The sequence below is a fragment of the Culex pipiens genome, unplaced genomic scaffold (genome assembly GCF_016801865.2).
Source record: "Culex pipiens pallens isolate TS unplaced genomic scaffold, TS_CPP_V2 Cpp_Un0016, whole genome shotgun sequence".
NCBI classification, from domain to species: Eukaryota; Metazoa; Arthropoda; class Insecta; order Diptera; family Culicidae; genus Culex; species Culex pipiens.
The window spans coordinates 208,107-215,000 of NW_026292833.1; the positions used below are offsets into that span (position 1 = coordinate 208,107).

Consider the following 6,894-nt stretch of genomic DNA (forward strand, 5'->3'; position numbering starts at 1 on the left):
CTGTAATATCTACACTCGCCGCATCTGCTAGAAGCACTCAGTCGTGCTGATCAATAATAACTACCTGGTGTTCTGTAAGATGAATTATTTTTTCAATCTTATACGATTTTGAGATAATCAATACCTTGAACAATCTATTTTTTGTTTAAGGAATATTTTTTGGGTAATTTTTAATGCACTATTTTTCCTGATCTCAGTGTCATTGAACCTGATTAAGTAAAATTTGAACTTTTAATATTTATTTGCAAATGCTACAGAGTTTTTACAATACAATTTTCTAAAATTTATCATTATTCTATTATTTTCATATTTTTTCGAATTCCTCATTTCTTCCCACTTTCTCCAATTATTTCTTTTATTTCTTCTTTTATTTGAAACGAGAACAAATGTAGAGCTGGCTGTAGTAGATGAAATAATTCTCATGGGTTCTAGAGCTTTTGCCATGTGCGGTAGCGAAATAGTGCCATTCAGCAAAAACCCCAAATTCTGCCTTAGGGTTTGAAAGATTGATCATATTAAACCGATTTTTATATTGTGTTTCATCAGAATAATTTATGATTTTTTTTTTCAATTCTGGTACATTTAATTTCAAAAGCAATACCATATACTTCTGATACATGTGGATAGCAGCTGTATCGTCTTCCAAGATTTCGAAATGATTGACAAACAAAAAAAAGATTATTGTTCGGACGGTGTCAAAATGAACACAACTCTAGGGGGGTGCCACTTCGGTTCCGGCGGGTTTCTCGCATCTGAAACTGCGTGATCGGCTCCGTCGGCTTCGAATCCGATCCGAACCCTCGATTTTTTTTTCAAACAAAGTTAATTCAATCCATTTAAGCGTGTAACGCTCCGCTGTGGGTTTCGAACTGTCAACCGTTTTGTTTTGTTTTCCTCCAGTTTTGTGGCGAAGTGCGAACGTGTACAAACGAAAAGGAGTTTTTAGTTGTTTGTCCAACCGGTCCACTTCCACGACGGCCAACACCACCGCAGAACTTGCCGTAGAATCTTCCTCTGTTCTCGCTCCAGCAATTAATATGCAGAACATCACTTCCGCCGCCGTCGTCCACTTTTTGCTGGACGAACTGGTCCGGGAGCTGAAGTTGTTTGCCTAGAAGAAGATGGACACGATTTGGCAGAAAACGTAGGAGGATTTAGAGAAAAAATAGATCCTGCAAGAAAACAAGGGCTAAGCCCGTGGTCCGTGGACACGATCATCGACGCAGTTTCAGGTTCAGCTGGCGGAGAATCCGACCAAGGCGAAGCCGATCGGTGCGCGGCTGGAGGCGACCGTTAATCGGATGATTCAGCGTTGCGTGGAAGATGGACATTGCCGACAGGCCGAATATGGATGGACGTGGAGGTGTCTTCGATTATGAAGGTGAAAATTCTCAATTTTTATAGTAAAAAATAAACTCATTTAAATTCCTACCTTTATTTTACCCAGAGCCTCCCCTTCCGCAACACGGTACACTCAACCCCCGGTGGTTGGTCACTTTTTCGTTTGACACTTTTTTAGTTTGTACCCCGTTGGTTGGTCAAAGTCAAACTAAAAAGTGACGAACTGTCACTTTTTATACGGCACGCACGCACACTATCAAAACAAACGTTTGGTAGTGTGTGTGAACTCCGTGTAAATGGGGTGTCAAACTAAAAAGTGACCCCGTTCGTTTGACAACAGATGGTGTCAAACCATCGGGGTTTGAGTGTACTGCGTTGCTTGTATCTGGGCGTTCCACAACATGTGCCAGTGTCGGATCTCCCTGGAAGACCCGTTGGCCGTCGCCGAACTGCTCGACAATCTGTCTAATTGTGGCAAACACACGGACCTGATGGCGTACTACATCTGTACGATTCTGTCACGCAGCAGTTCTTGAGACAGGTTCTGCAGACGCACAAAGCTACCGATTCCGTCGAAATGTATTTCAAACTTAAGCCGCAAATCACGAATGCTGCGCCGGAAGAGCCAATATCAAACAAGAGCAAGAGACACACCAAGCGAACTTTGAGACACAGGCGAGAATTTTGTCCGTAAAGATTACGATCGATCTGCAGTTACAGTTCTCAATTCGGACCAACCCCGCGGATCTGCAGATCCTGCGCGCGACTAGGAAAGCATCGCGGGTGTCGATTTCCCACATGGCGACGGGAGTTGCGGATGCGCGCACAGCGGTAAACCGTGCGATCCGTTCCTGAGCGATAATCTGGTGTTTGGTGATTGGTCAGGGCTAGGAATTGGGAAGTTTTCGGCCACGGCCACGCTGCGAGTGATTCATCTCGGGCACGAGATAGAATCGTTCGTGTTGATGCAGAGTTATCTGCCGAAAGAGAGTGGACTGAGCTCCGGATGTGGCCTGTACGCGCTCGGATTGATCCGCGCTAATCACAGGTTAACATTATTAGGTAATTTAATCAGCTGCAGCAGCAGAAGGACGCTTAAAACGAGAATGTTTGAGGCTGGGGCTGGCCAACGGGAAATCACCGGCAGGACATTTATGAGCAGTCTTGTGAGCAATTAACCTTTGACTTGTAACAGAACGATACTGTAAGGGTGAGACGACTGGAATTACCATGGGAATGGTCATGCTCGGTTCAAAGCAAAACCATGGTCGGGTCGCGTAAGCCCAGTAGACCCAGCACGAGAAGATTCTGCGTTGGTTGGCTGTCGGAATTCTGCTGACCATCAACACTAAACCCTGGTCATCACTAACAAGCACGAGGACATGGTCAAGTACGGCGCCATCCTTGCCCAGGGCATGACCATCAGCCTCCAATACCGTACCGTACCAACTGCAAGACAGGTCAGAATACTCGGTTTCACCCAATACTGGTACAGGTTCCCTCTGGGTCAGTGTTTCTTTCTAGTATTCTGGAACGATCTCTAAACCGCCGCCCACGCATCTCAGCTACCTTGTACCACTCGAGAAGAAGAAACGCAAAGTAAAAAAAAAACCTTTATGCACAACCTGGCCTGCGTGATGTGCGCCCAGCTGAAGGTGAATTGCATTGCCGAGGGAATGCCGTTTACGTCACCTTCGGCGGGATCGTGATAATGCACAACTCGACAACTGGCGAGGAGGTGCTGATCGAGCGCGTTACGGAGTACGGGCCGAAGAGTTATAACCTGATGAAACCGGAAGCCCCTATGCCATTTAAGAACATTAAGAATTATATGAAGAGAGATCGTTTTATTGCAATTCGTTTCCAATATCATTACATATAAATATTGTAACAGTTTTGTATTTGATTCGAATGTCATAATAAATTCTATTCTTTTTTTTCTATTCTTTTTTTTATGTCCAACAGGAAGTTGGATTCTCCGTTGCGTTTTCTTTCATAGTTCGATACTTGCTCACGGTAGATTACGGAAGTGCCCTCTGATGGGAGACATTTTCCCAAGTTCTGTCAACGGTATCTCCCTCCCTCGAGCAGCTGTCGTCAAACACTTTCTCCTTAAACATGTCCAAAAACGCTGGCTTATCCGCGATCATCGCGTAGTCATCGTCCACCTTGGGCACGAGCCCAATGGTACTGAGTGTACGTCCCCCACGAAGATGACGTTCCTGGAAAGATACAAGATTAGTTTCGATACGAACTTATGTCGCTACTAGTTTAATCTTACCTTAGCAGCCACTGCTCCTCGTCCTTCTTGGGGGCCATTCGTTTGTGCGAGTTGCCAGCACTTCCAGTGTCACTCAAGTGCTCGAATCGAGCGTTTCTTTGCTGCCTCCGGACTCCGGAGGCTTTCTTGGTGCTGCCGCTGCCACTGCCCAAACTAGAGCTGCATACTTTTTCTTTGACTTCCGATGACGACAGGAGGCCTTCGGTTCCGGTTGAACTTGAGTTGGATGCTCCACCGGAGACGATCCCCTCTTGTTGTAGGACAGGGTCGACATTGGGAGTAGCTTGAAGCGACAAATGATGGTGTGATCCCAAGCGGCGTTCAGTAGCTGACCGAATTTCGGAACTCCGTTCGAGATCGTTAATCCGATCGCTCCGTACTGGTACATGTGACTGTTCTTCATGCATATCTGGGCCCCGGCGGTCACTTCCAGTGTGTTGACGATCGGTCGAAACGGCTTTTTTAGTCGTTGCTTTGTATTTGTCCCAAAGTCGTTTACGTTGGCCAAACGGCAAGACGCCCCACCAGTTCGTCACTTTCAGTGCTTGAAACGGTTTAGAGCGTACACGTGGGATTTATACGGCCTTGTCCAGCCCAAACAGCTGGTGGCCACATGTTCCAGCTTGCTGCCGGCATAATCGAGCAACTTGTCCTTCTAAGTGGCGATGCGTCCACTTTCGGTAGAGACCGGAAACCGGATTGATGTCCACGTTATGTACGTGACCTTCTCGTACAGTAAATCCTGCGGAACCGTCTTCGGGTAGATGTTGGTCGGTTCACTGCTCCGTCTGCCCAGCGCCACTGATGCAACTTCCCCTTACTTGTCACTCCGATAAACTCCGAGTTCAGGATCTACGGTATAGAAAAGCTTTACTGTTAGAGATATATTTAGTAAGTCCGTTTCTTATTCTACGAACAACGCTCCTTTACCGCGGGGGACATCGTACAAGGAATCAGAAATCTGTCTTAAAAAGCACGCAGACAATTTTGCTCAATAACTATTGGCCAAACGCCAATACCAGCGGTCTTCCCCTAGCAAAAAAACACTTCACAACCTTTCGGATATCCCCCACCGGCTCTGGTGTGCCCTACTTACCTGCCTAGTTACCACACTTCTTTTCACAGGCGTCCTCGCGGAACCACAGGCGTGGTCCAAAGTACCATCGATCACGCCACCGTCCGAATCCTTTCCGCTCGGCACTGTTCAATCCAGATCTGCTTCCACCACTGGTATCGCATCCTCCTCCTCCCTCGGAACCACCGGCCAGAAGTCCGGACGTTTGTCCCATATCGACAACAGAACCGGAAGCCGATACTTTGCCGATTGGTCGCTCCGTGGCTCGCTGCCTACCAATTCTCCCCTTAGGCCACTTTTCCTCGAATCACTCAACCTTTGCGCAAGGCACTCCGTGGCCACAGATTCTTCCGCTGGGTAACTTCGGCACAACTCGCGAAAATCAAATTGAAAACATTACGATTGGAAAACACGATTTTCTAAAACATAAACAAACCAAACGAAATGTCAAAACGGTCAACACTCTGAATGAAATTACACAGATTCGGCTAAACAGAGGGAGCGAGTCTGAAGGATTTGGAGCGGATCCAAATCCGCTTCGAAAACTCGAAGTGGCACCCCCCTAGACACAACTGAATAATAACACAACTAGATAATAAATCAGATTAACCGTTGTGATTTTCTTATATTTTTCCATTTTTATACTTTCCAGAAATCCTCCTCCTTAATTATGCTTCACGAGAGTTTTATTCATATTAATTCATAATTTTTAACACGATAATGTATCGTACACTTTTTCTTAAGTTACAAGATCAATTACAATTTCCTGCTAGCTCTGCGGGAATTCCATTCTGCCCTGTATTGCGTGTCGTTCTAGCTTTGTACTGTGGGCTAGCACACAAATTCACCGTATACAGCAGTTTCCTACAGTGGTGTACATTACATTTTTGCCTTATTTGCTAATGATTATTTGGGATGAAATCTTAATTCAATAAATAACCAGGTAGCAGTTATTGAACAGCGCTTCTGAGTGCTTCTAGCATATGCGGCGAATGAAGCTAATGTAGGTAATCTCAAAAACTAAAAACTTTAAAACTCGATATCTCTGGAACGAAACATATTCCTTTCTGTCGATAAGTGATTCTTATGTAAAATCGGACGGGGAATACGATGGTGAGGTCAAATTCAAAAAATAAATAGGGCTGTTTTGAGATACGGCCATTTAAAGTTTTCAATTGCGCAATACAGGTAGAAAACATATTTTAATCTAAATTTTGATCACGGAAATGGATTTTACGTCCAATTTCCTTCAAAATTGAGTCTAAGACCGACCCTCTATGATTTGTGGTTCCTGAGTTATCGTCGTTTGAAGATAGGAGTTTCGCTCAAAAATCACCAAAAAGTCGATTTTTTGGGAGGGTACAAAAATGGAGGGGGTGGTCCGATTTGGATGAAATTCGGGATTTTTGCATGTTTTGATAGTCTCAACAGCTCTGCCAAATTTGAGCAGAATCGGATATGGTAATTTTCAAATTTGCATTTTTTCTTGCACACTTCAGGTGGAATGACCCATATAGAAACATTAAATACCCATTTGAAAAATAGTTAGAATTTTCAAAAAGCGTTTACCAAATTTGACTAAGTTTTGTTTTCAAATGAAAGAATCAAACTTTTTTGTCTGTAGTTTCATAAGGGGTTGGGTTTGTGCTGGAGTCGGATTTGGGCAACTTTCGGAACAAGATTTTGTCTGACTAAGTTGCCGGAAAAGTGTACGATCTACTCAACGATGGTGGGGCTGATAAAAGCGAAGAATGACAACTTTGGCAGAGAGTTTGTGAACCATATGGTAAAGGCATTCACTTTACGGTGAAGTGTTCGTCGTGCAGCTGCACCAGTAAAACCAAGATATGTGGACATCATTTGGCTTACTTGGCCCAGGATTTTACCCACATTTGAGCTGCCAAAGAAACCAAGATATGTGGACATCATTTGGCTTACTTGGCCCAGGATTTTACCCACATTTGAGCTGCCAAAGAAAGCCAATCCGAAGTTTACCAATTTTAATTGACAGAATCTAAACCAACAAAAAGAGAAAACAAACTGAGGAGCTCAAGAACAAAAAGGCTCGAAAATGTCGGTTCCTTTTGATGCGCTACAATTGCTTTGAGTTTCGTTGACGATTCAACTTTAGGCATATCATGTTTGTGATAATTGTTACTTTATTTCAATTGTATGAACGAATCATTTTTCAACAGTT

The 6,894-nt window shown here is 44.3% G+C and overlaps 2 pseudogenes; one reads left to right on the forward strand and one right to left on the reverse strand.

The window, feature by feature from the left end:
• Nucleotides 1–1,650: 1,650 nt before the first annotated feature.
• On the forward strand, nt 1,651–3,237 carry LOC120427834 (26S proteasome non-ATPase regulatory subunit 1-like; annotated as a pseudogene).
• Nucleotides 3,238–3,239: 2 nt separating this feature from the next.
• Nucleotides 3,240–6,881, reverse strand: LOC120427852 (E3 ubiquitin-protein ligase hyd-like; annotated as a pseudogene).
• Nucleotides 6,882–6,894: the final 13 nt, after the last annotated feature.